We start from the raw sequence: 10,037 nt of genomic DNA, 5'->3' as shown, positions 1-10,037 counted from the left end.
TATATATATATATATATATAAATGTTATCAGGGGGCCACAGGAGTGAGGTACCCGAGGGCCCTGGGCTAGTCTTTTTATATAATGTGAAGGAAGGAAAGGATGGTTATAGTTTGGGCAGTTCCTCACTTTGACTGATAAATTAAGTAGATTAGGTAGATATATAATCTTTTCCTACTGTACATGCCCCTTCCCATAATGCATTTGATTTTAATCTTATGTATGTCCAATTACACATAGGCATAAGGCAGTAAAGACTGCAATCTTGCAAAAAGCTCATTGGAAGGACACAGATTTCCTTAATAAAAATGAATCCCAAACCAGTTCAGGGCAGATGGGCCCTGCTATTCTTCTTACTTTGAAAACACTGGAAATATATCTGTCTAAGTTTGATAGTTGTTAGGAGAGAAGAGAAGCTTATAACGTTTTTCAGAGAGGGGTGTATGTGGAACTCAATGCAGATCAGTGTTGGATGTGGGTTCTGAGGTGCTAAGCAACCTCATTGCTTGGAGGTGTGTGTGTGTGTGTGCGTGTGTGTTAGTACACAGAGGTAAAATTCGTTTTTCCAAGTATATTATAAGAAGAGGTATGTATAGCGTATACTATGGTCTCAGGCTACTTTAGATCCATTCAGCTGAGAGACTGAGGTACTCGGAGAAACAGAAATACATAAATGCAGGAACCAAGCCCACCAAGGTATATTCCCCAGACCCGCACTTCCCACGAAGCAGTCACCAACTGTGCATACTTGCTCAAATTCAATTTTAAAAAACTAAGTTTAAATAAGATAAAATTCTCAGTTCCTGGGTGGAGGAAGCCACCCTGCTCAGTAGCTTCACATGGCCAGAAGTTCCATTGGATAGAACAGATGTAGAACAGTTCCATCACAACTGACAATAGTGTTGGACAGAGCTTGACATTTTACCTTTTCTGAAATGAATGAATATTCATGAGGTCAGCTTTATTTTTATACATGTAAGACAGAAAAGGGCTCCCACAGAATCTTAACTCTACTGTTATACAGAAATGAGAAAAAGTAAAGTAAGGAGAGTTGATGTTTTTAGGCTTATATTGGAAAGCTTTTTTATTTTTTTTTTTAGTTTGAAGATGAGCCTAAAGACTGAAGACCAGTTCAATGACAACAGAGGTCTGTCATCTCAGAACATAGACTTGTGTACAAATTACTTTGAAAGTGTGTATGAGAAACTTAGGAGAAGCGAGGAGCTCCATAAACGTTTAAAGATGAACACTGGGTATAAATGCTAAACCAACAGTAATGGTAGACATGGTGTTATTTCTGGGCAGCATGAGCCTTTGGGGCACAGAATGGTCTGCCTTCATTCAGGGCCATCAGAACTCTTTCTGTGTGACTACTTGACGAGTTTACCATGGAAGCATCTGAAAATATAACAGTTAGTAAATAATAAAAATAATGCAACTCCTGTGACTCTGTGGAGGTGCAGGCTAGATTAGAGGCGCTGCGTTTTCTTTATGGCAGATGTAGGAGGACTGGGGCTACTAAATAATGCCCAGTGATTTGTGTAAACTCACTTGAGTCTCTTTCAAGACACCTTACCCTGGGGGCGGGGGACAAAAGAAAGAAAAACAAAAGAAAAATAACTTTGAAAAAAATGTATCCTTTGAGTGTATTTCCAAGCATTGTTGAAGATCTAGATTGAATTTGAAGGCAAAGCTGCTAATACAACTTAAAATTGTGGAACTAGAGGAAACCTAAGCAGAGGTTTCTCCTCTCTCCTCACCCCCAGCTTGTGGAAAGGGCAGGTAAAATAAGCAATAAATATTTAATGATGACATTTAACCAAAAAGCAAGTTGACTTTGGACTAGTGGTAAAAATAAAATGGTTATCGGGGCTTCTCCCCTCGGCTAGAATTTATGCTGTGTAAATGACACCCCACCGCTGGGAGCTCCTGGGTCTAGAACTGTTTTCAACTGTTACTTCGATAAAATATTCTAAATATCTATGGATTATTTCACTGGCTGAAGAAGCCTTTTTGGTTCTTTATATGCTATCCAGTATTTGATAACAGGTCATGCTATAAAATTCTACATTGGCAGTGGGCAAGTGAAAGCATGTATATATGAAATATAAGACACAGCTTTGACATTTGTTCACACATGCTGTACAGTTGCTGAAGGTTCATGACACAAATGTGTAGAGATTGGGACTTTGTGCATTGAGCAAAATAATAACACATTTCCATTCTCTTTGGTTTCCCCTTGAAATTCAATCAAATAGTAAAAGTTCAAGGAGAGACCCTGCCTCAAAAAATAAGGTGTGGTGGTGGAGGAAGACATCAAGCTTTGACCTTTGGTCTCCACAACATTCACCCATGGCCTTGTGTAGGCACACACGTACATGTGTATATATATACACACACACTAAGAAAGAAGAGAAGGAGAAAGGAAGGAAGGAAAGAAAGAAAGGAAAGGAAGAGAGGGAAAAGGAAGAGGGAGGGAGGAAAGAGGAAAGAGGAAGAGATGAAGAATAAGCGAGAGGCTGCGGCATTTTCAGGAAGACGATTACTCATTGATTACTCATTGTCTAGGATACAGTTGAGCACTGCTGGTCATTCATCACTCTTGGTATCTTTGCTCGTCAATTAGTTGGCCCTTTCTTAGGTTTTATGACTAACAAAAGTACCCTCTTACTCTTTAGGGGTTGGGGTGGGGATGGCCAGAGTTTTAGGAAGTATGAACTTCAAGATAGCCACTGCCACACTACAGAATGTTACAGAAGGTCCATCTTAAATAGGTAGTGGTGGGTGAGATTATTTTTACCATTATGTTTTTTTCATATAGAAAAAAATATGTCAATTATATAACAGAACATGCTTGTTTTGGAAGAACACTAAATCTGTTTCCAGAGTATTGAAGAGAAGGCAGAGTATTGTCTCTTTTTTGGCCCTGTGACATCATATTTCAAGCTGGATATTTAGAATGAACCAAAGTACCACCATTGGAGTTTGGTTCTCCATCAAGAATTGGGGTGAGGAAATCTGAGTTTGACTAAGGAGTGAGCTACAGTGAAGAATACACATAGCGAAGATAAAGCAAAGAGAATATCCCAGCTATTTCTCTTATTTAAATAAAAGTGTGTTTATAGGGATAGTCCCTTATGTATATGTCATTAAAAATTATATTTCTAAACTTAGATAAAACTTGATATAAAATACACATATATAAGATTCAGAATCACTGTGAATTGCTATGACCTAAAACAGAGACATTTTGTGTCTAAAAGTAAAATTGTCCATAACTCATGTGACATCTGGAGATATTTCCACGAACATTTCGATGTCAACATATATTTCTCAGAACTTGCTGGTGTCCATTTTGAAGATAAAGGTGTAAATTATATGCAACAACTTTGGAATCTTCTCATCAAAGTAGAACATCTCCGGCTCTTTTGAATAATCTTTTGGGTTGGATATTTCCATTTTCTCTTCCTACAGATCTACTCTGTACCCTCATTTGTATTATAGAAGGCTTAACTCCAACTCATCTCAGTGGACTTCTTTGCATTCTGAAATTTTTTCCAAGATTTATTTATTTATTTCATGTATGTGGGTACACTGTCACTGTCTTCTGACACACCAGAAAAGAGCATTGGATGTCCATTACAAATGGTTGGGGTTGCTGGGAATTGAACTCAGGACCTCTGGAAGAGCAGTCAGTGTTTTTAATGGCTGAGCCATCTCTCCAGTCCCACTTCTTTGCATTCTGGATTCTAGTTGGCTCACTCCTTAGGAGGAAGATTAGAGTGTCAGAACATAACCTAGCAGTGTCTGTTCCATCTTCTTGAGCCTGACACAAAGGATCATAGCTTATGGGGCCAGGAAAAGCCACTGTGACTCTCTTCTCTATCTGAGAAGACTGAGAAGTCCTGGATCCTGAGAGCCTGGAACCTACAGCTTGCTAAATAAGCAGTGCTGCAATTAGTCTTTCAAATGCTGCCAGTTTCATCTGGCAGTGAGTGTGAGCTCATGAGCTAAGCTAAACTGCTCCTGAATGAGGCATTCCAGGAGGGACTCTGCTTCCAAAGCATTCTGGGGTAATTTTTACAACTTTACTAGGTGTTGTTGCATCAGAGGACGTGGTGCTTTATAGCTCTGGTTTCAAATATGAGGCACTGGAGCAAGCATCCCAACTCGAAAGTAGTTAGCAAATGATTGCTACTTAGAAAACAGCCAGCTGGGGAAATAAAGGAAAGAAAAGAAAAAAGCGGGAGAAAAATAGATATTAGCAAGAGAGGAACTCAGGAAGGTAGCCATATATTCTAGTTATGCCGGATAATTCTCATTTGTGGTGTTATCCTGATGCAACTCTGAAGAGTCCCTTTTCACTGTTAGAAGAGACTTCATTTGGATGATAAAGTATATATCCCAAGAGAGGCTAATACTTTGAAATTCCACAACCCAAGCATGCATGCGTATATGCACGCACATATGCGTGAGTGTGTGTGTGTGTGTGTGTGTGTGTGTGTGTGTGTGTGTGTATGTGTGCACTTGTGCACATGAGTGTGTGTATGCAGGCTAGGCACACATGTGCTGGCTGAGATGTCTTCCTTAGTTGCTCTTTAACGGCTTATTTTGAGATGCAGCCTTTCACCTGGGGTTCACTGACTTGGTTAGACCATGTGGGCAGCCAGCCTGAGTGAGCTTCCTCATTGCCATCTCAGAGGTAGGATTACAGCCCAGCCTTTTGAATAAAGGTTCTGGGGATTGAACTCAACTCCGCATGCTTGCACAGTGTGCACTTTACCATCTTAGCCAAGTGCAACCCAATTTTCTGCCTTAATACTTTATCTTTTCCAGAGCTTTGTGCCAAATCTATTCCATCATCAGGGCACAGCTTGGGTTGGCTCAACTTCCCACAAAGAAAAAAAAGAAAGAAAAAAAGAAAAAGAAAAAACCTCTTAGGAGCAGCTCTTCACCCCAATTCACTTTGCTAAATTCTTGCACCAGAGTAAGCAATATATCACAGACATTAAAAGCCGGTCTTGGAAATCAGGCAAACTCGGGGATGAGTAGTGTTTTTTATACTCATTAATACATGACTTTTGTACTATTTGCCTACCTTAAACTTCAAATGCAAAGAATGTAATAACTAATCTATCCCTCAATAGGATTGCTGAAGATATTGATAATAGTATATGTATTAAATGATTCCTGTAAGAGTATATAAATGTATGCATTGAGACTTTTATGTATACTACATTTAATGTTATGTATTTTATTATATATTTATATTTATATCTATATCTCTATATCTCTATCATCTATCCATCTCTCTATCCCTCTATCTATCAATCTATCAATCAATCTATCCATCCATCCATCTATCTATCTATCTATCTATCTATCTATCCATCCATCCATCTATCTTTACTATCAGTATTTATTACACAGAAAAATAATACCTGTCTCCTTAACACTGAAACACTAGAGTTTGAACATAAATTTTACCATAAAAATCTTAAAAGTGGCAGCTGCATTTATAATTTCAATGTTATAACACAGATGTAGTTTGTGAAATGTGCCAAGGAGTTTAGTTTAAAAGTCAGACTAAAATAGTATCTCCTCCTCCCTCCTCCCTCCTCCCCACCTCTCTCCTTCCTTCTTTTTTCCTTTCTTCTTTCTTTCCTTCCTTCCTTCTTACATTAGATTCATTTACTCTTTCAAAGCAGTTAACCTGTTATCTACCAAATGCCAGGTATTTTATAATACACAGAATTGAATAATGATTTTCAGAAAGAATAAAGCTTTATTTCCACTTATGAAAGGACAACTTCTTAGATTAAACATAAAAAGTATATGTGGGAGTATCAATAAAAGGTCAGAAGCCAAATTAAAAAATATATTTAAGTAATATATATGCAAGTTTTTCATTGATTGAACTTTATTTTAAATTAGCTTTGAGCAATAAAATTAATTTTATGCGATAAAAGGAATTCATTTTAGCTTTTGACTTAATTCTTTTTTTTCAAACTAAGTGTGGGAAATTTTGTAAATGTATAATTTGAAATCTTCAGGATTCCAGCAAAAAATGCTGACAGGAGACAGCTCATTTTCTCTTTCTTCCTTTCTGTTTTACCCCCATAGGCCCTTGTCGATCCTGTTTTTAGAAACCAAGAAAACTAGTAGACAGAAATAGAAATACTCCTGAATACGTGAACTATATATTATTACAAGCACAGCATAAAATATTCAACAAACTCAGGTGCCTAAAAGCCAAGGAACTCCGATACAGAAAAGTGGCAATGTCCATTAAAATTTGTCACCTTTCCCTGACAGAACAGTGTCACAGCAACGCTTACCCAGTGACAGTGCTGGTGTTTTCTCTCCATTCCTTCTCTTCAGTGCCCATGAGTATCTGTAATGACTCATAATGTGTTTGCTTTTTGCCATTCTCAAGGTCAAGTTAGCACTGGTTATAAATAAGCTGATTTTGCATGAGCAGTCTCATTGCAGAACAGTAACTAACATTTATTAACTGTTTATCCTGTGCTACAGTTGCTGTTTGGTGAGAATTTCCTGGTTCAATTCTCACAGCATCTTTGGATATGTTTGCTATCTGTCTTAGTCAGGGTTTGAATTCCTGCACAAACATCATGACCAAGAAGCAAGTTGGGAGAAAAGAGTTTGTCCAGCTTACACTTCCACATTGCCGTTCATCACCAAAAGAAGCCAGGACAGGAACTCACACAGGACAGGAACTTGGAGGCAGGAGCTGATGCAGAGGCCATAGAGGGATGTAACTTACTGGCTTATTCCCCTGGCTTGCTCAGCTTGCTTTCTTATAGAACCCAGGACTACCAGCCCAGGGATGGCACCACCCACAATGGGCCCTTCCACCCTTGATTACTAATTGAAAAAGTGCCTTACAGCTGGATCTCATGGAGGCATTTCCTCAAGGGAGGCTCCTTTCTCTGTGATAACTCCAGCCTGTGTCAAGTTGGCACAAAACCAGCCAGTACACTACGATCACCTCACATGTGAAAATGCTGTAAACTGTGAGTACCATGCTTCATACTGGGATGATCCATTCTCTGTGTTACTAGGGCTGGAACCTCACTCAGGCTTTGGGCTACAAAGGTGACTCCTAATCTTAAATTGGGTTTTTACTCTTCTGGTGCTGGAAATCAAATCCCAGGTCTTGGGCATGCTAGGTAGGCACTTACCTCATCACGGAATTGAATCCCAACCCCTCATGTAGCTAATGACACATGAAAGCCCAGACTTGCTTACCATGCTCTTGAGATGGGTGGGTCAAAGGCAGACCTGAGTGTGTGTGCTCTAATTCCCCTCCTCTGAAACAGTTATACGTTTTGGATTTGAGACTGGCCCTACTTTCTCTGTTCTCTCCCAGGATCATTTAACTTCATAATTATGCAAGCTTACACCTGTCTAAATGATACACAGACTCATTCGTTTAGCTGAAAGGTAAAAACCAAATCCATTTTAAAAAAAATACCAGGAACGTAATCAAAAATTTTCATGAATCATCTTAATGAGAAATTGGTACCGAGAGACTTCAATTTTCTTGAAGTGCTAATTAGCTACATGCTCATCTTGAATGACTCTCTTCTCTGGCAGTACGTTGTCTAACAACGCAGTGCAGGCAGTGTAAGGCACCGCCATGGCTGTCAAACATTCCTTCCGCTGTGCTTGAAGATGATGATGCATGTATTTATCACTAAGAGGTGAGGTGACCAGCATCTTCCTGGCATGGGATGAAGATGGACCGTCATCATTTGTCAGTCCCTGCATCTTTCTCTTCCCTTTCCTGTTCCTCCTGACTCACCTCTTCCTCCCACACCTCATCCCAGCTGATCGGACACAGACCTTTGCCCATAGCCCACAGGTCTACTGTCAGGTGAAAGGCATTCTTTCAAAACCTCATCTTTGCAAACTCGTGCAAATAACAAAACTCACAGCAACTTGCCCCTACTTATTTGTTGTAAATTTGCATTCTTCACGAGTACTTTTCTTCATCAAGATCTTGCAAAATATGTCAATGCATAAAATATTAATCTATCCTTTATCTCTCTCTTTTTGTTTTGTTTTGTTTGTTTTTCGAGACAGGGTTTCTCTGTGTAGCCCTGGCTGTCCTGGAACTCACTCTGTAGACCAGGCTGGCCTCGAATTGGGAAATCCACCTGCCTCTGCCTCCCAAGTTCTGGGATTAAAGGCATGTGCTGCCACTGCCCAGCTCTTTATCAGCTTCTTAACACTCCCCATTTCATCAAGCTCAGACACACTCACATAAGGACCCAAACTATCTTTCTTAATTTAAACTTCTTAAATTTCCTACATTGCGTCATTATTTCCTCCACTTACTCTCAAATTCATGGCTTCTTTCATCATTATTGTTACACATTATCATTTTATATAATTGTGTGTGGTGTGTACATGTGTGTGCATGTGTGATGCACACACGCAGTCTTAGTCCATTTACTACTACTTGTATGTGTTTGTATTTAGAGGGAAGCCCTGGGAATGGATACTATCTCCAGGGCTAAGCCCTGTGAAAGACTTATTCCCTGTCTCTCAGCAGCAGTTAATAACTGCCTGTAGCGGTGACTCTCACCTCCACGAGGTGGGTTCTGGGGCATCAAGTGGGTGAAGCAGCTTGGTAGCAGACTTCACCTGCTGAGCCATCTTTGCCTCTTCCCTGAAATAATCTTCTGCCATACTCATACATGGGAGCTTAGCTCAGTCAGAGAGGCTTCCTCCAGCAGCTGATCGGAGCAGACCCACCCCCACACATTAGCCAGAGCTCAAGGAACCCCCCTGAAGAGGAGGGGAGGAAGGATTGTAGGAGCCAGAGCGGAGAATACCATGAGAACATGTCTACTGCATTAACTAAGCAGGCCTCATAGGGGCTCCCTCATGCAGACTAAGCGGCAATCACAGAGCCTGCATAGGTCTGCGCTTGGCCCTCTGCATACATGCTGTGGTTATTCAGCTTGGGAATTTTGTTGGACTCCTAACAGTGGGACTGGGGGTGTCTCTGACTCTTTTGCCTGATTATGGGCCCCTTTCCTCCTATTGGATTGCCTTGTTCAGCCTTGAAATGAGGGTTTGTGCCTAGTTTTATTGTATCTTATATGCCAAAATCTGTTGATGTCACCAGGAGGCCTGCTCTTTTCTGAAGGAAAACAGAAGAACAGTGGATCTGGGAAAGAGGATAGGTGTGAGAGGGTGCTGGTAGGAGGGGCGGCTGCAGTCAGGAGGGGAGAGAAGAATAAAGTGAAAAGGAAAAGAAAAAAAAATTGTCTATAGTTCTTCATTTACGGGCAGAGCTTGGGAACCCTTATTCCCATTGGAATGTCAACTGGTTTTGTCATTGGGCAAATCTTAAATGATCACATATCTGAAGTTTCATGGATGCAGCTCCCCTGTCCTATATAGAAGACATTATTTCCCAACATATGTCCCTGTCTTCTAGCTCTTACAATCTTTTCACCCCCTCTGTTCCCTGAGCCTTAGGTGTAGAGCTTGAGCTATAGATGCATCAGTTGGTGTTGGGGATCCATCTGTTGTTCTCTGTCTTTGACCAGTTGTGGATTGCTGCAATGGTTTCCAGGAAAGTAAAAATGGGTCATAGGAAGTGGGGGACTAACTCTAAAGGAGGGAATAGTGGGACACAGGTGCTATGGAGGTATAGGGAAACTATGTGAGAGTATCACTGAGAAGGGTGACACGGGAGAGAGACAAAGAACATTAAGCTTGTTTAAGAAGGCCCATGGGCAATACTGCTATTTTATAATTATATAGAAATAGATATACAATTTTTATAAATATATGTATATACACATAGGCATATAGTTTGAGTAAAGTTATGCCACTTTCGGTGATAATGTTCCCCCAAGAGCCACAAAAAACTCCAATAAAAAACCTTCCTTTGAGCTGGGCAGTGGTGGAGCACACCTTTCATCCCAGAACTTAGGAGGCAGAGGTAGGTGGATTTCTGAGTTTGAGGCCAGCCTGGTCTACAGAGTGAGTTCCAGGACAG

At 40.3% G+C, this 10,037-nt stretch overlaps 1 protein-coding gene across 2 annotated transcripts in view; it reads right to left on the bottom strand.

Moving 5' to 3' along the window:
- Positions 1–3,629: 3,629 nt before the first annotated feature.
- Positions 3,630–10,037, bottom strand: part of Micu3 (mitochondrial calcium uptake family member 3) — a 94,650-nt gene continuing 88,242 nt past the window's right edge. Inside the window, exon 16 of one of the 2 annotated variants that reach the window (XR_004109891.1) lies at positions 3,630–4,211. The gene's annotated coding sequence lies outside the window, so the exon portion shown is untranslated. The remainder of the gene's footprint in view (positions 4,212–10,037) is intronic. The other variant, XR_004109888.1, reaches the window with a different exon arrangement.

This window comes from Mastomys coucha, unplaced genomic scaffold (assembly GCF_008632895.1).
Source record: "Mastomys coucha isolate ucsf_1 unplaced genomic scaffold, UCSF_Mcou_1 pScaffold22, whole genome shotgun sequence".
Taxonomy (NCBI): domain Eukaryota; kingdom Metazoa; phylum Chordata; class Mammalia; order Rodentia; family Muridae; genus Mastomys; species Mastomys coucha.
This window is presented reverse-complemented; position numbering and strand designations above follow the sequence as displayed.